Raw genomic sequence first — 1,832 nt, forward strand, 5'->3', positions numbered from 1 at the left:
TACCACACACCGAGTGTAATTCATGCCATTAGAAGAGAACTTAACGTGACGGACAACTACCACGTTTAGAATTCTGTCTTCGCACAAACTCTAACAACCGTCCTGACTGGTACAGTTTAAAACACCCAGGAGGACATTCCTATGTAGAGTAGACATATCCAGCCCATATGGCTATTCTTTCCCTCCGCCTCCAGAACTTACCACAACTCCTCCTAATGCAATAACATGATTTGTCTCTCGCATCAGGTGTTACGATCCAGGTACATACCAGAAGGAGTGTTTGGCGTGTTTCTTTCTTGAGATTTTGACTATGTAGATTAAAAAGGAGAGAATTCCTTATGTAATTCCAGGAAGTCTTCCCTAGAGAGAGACATCCATTGATTTTTAGCTATAAAAGACTGGCCGTTTGTATGTTTGTATCTTGAATACAAGGGACTATTAACACCTGATCTTTGAACATTTTTCAGAAAGTCCAGATATTTGATTAGGAGACTCATGTGTTAGGACTGATACACCGCATAATGACTGTTGATATATTTTTATGTGCTGTTCCATGACGCCAAATTCCACCTATTGGGGATCTGCCAGATCCATAGTGATACCCCTACTATCCTACGCCAACCTTTGAGTACTGATACTTTAGGAAGTGAACTTAACAGCTGACTGACAAACCAGCATTGTTTGTTTTCTTTCGCAAGCCCTCTAACACGAGAAACCTACATAGTACACCTTAAAACATCTACATAGGGCAGTGCTACGATATATATCATTACAACTATCAATTTTATTTTAACAACAGTTTCTTGAGATAAATATGGCAAAGATGTGAGATTCCACAAAAGTTTATTTAATCAACAATCAACAACAAATGATAAAGAGTTATCATTTCAAACTATAATATTATGGGGAACAACTTTTTTTTATGATATAATGTTAATACACTCTAAAAATATTACATACGTGTACTATAGTTGCGTACTCATTTAACCTATATCTCATAGTAACTAACAGGAGCATCCTCATCACCTTCATCTCCACATGCCCTCATCTCAATATAGTTAGTAGTGTAAGAGTTAAGGACCTTGTGGAACCATGGAGACTAGGAGCTTGACAACAAGTCTGTTCAAGAGAACTACATCCTTTACGCTCCCAGAGAGGTCATTTTGTATAGAGTTTACCCACTTGTACTCAAAATAATCGGATTCCCAGATTCACAGAAGTATCACTACCAATAAAGACTGAACAGTTTGTGTAGACCTGTGAGTAACAAGGACAAAAACATCTGAACCCCCCTTTTTTTTTTTTTTTGTAACCTTCAGTATACCCAGGCATAAATGTCCCCAGATATGTTTGGCGAGGAGAACCATGTTGTGTGAGACTGAATTACCATCACATAGTGACTGTTGATATCATTATGGCCCTGTTCCACCCGAGTATGAGTCAACACCAGCCCTGGTTATGAAATACTGATATCCCATCTACCCTACCACACACCTAGAGAGTAACTAAGATTGTAAGAAGGGAATATGACGTTTGACTTGACAACCCACATCATTTGTACTCTGCCTTCCACAAGCTCTACACCTCTGACTGGTACAGTCTAACCCAGGAGGACATTCCTCTGTGAGAGTCAGACATATCCAGATATGTATTCTTGTCCATCCTCTCTCCTAGAACTACACAACTCCTCATATGACCATAGACATGATGGGATTCTCCTTCCATCAGGTTGTTTACTATCAGGTACATACCAGAAGGAGAGTTTGGGTGTTTCTTCTTGATATCTTGACATGATGTAGGAGAAGCAGGAGAGAAGGAGTCATTATGTAATT

This window comes from Gigantopelta aegis, unplaced genomic scaffold, assembly GCF_016097555.1.
Source record: "Gigantopelta aegis isolate Gae_Host unplaced genomic scaffold, Gae_host_genome ctg5593_pilon_pilon, whole genome shotgun sequence".
In the NCBI taxonomy this organism is placed as follows: domain Eukaryota; kingdom Metazoa; phylum Mollusca; class Gastropoda; order Neomphalida; family Peltospiridae; genus Gigantopelta; species Gigantopelta aegis.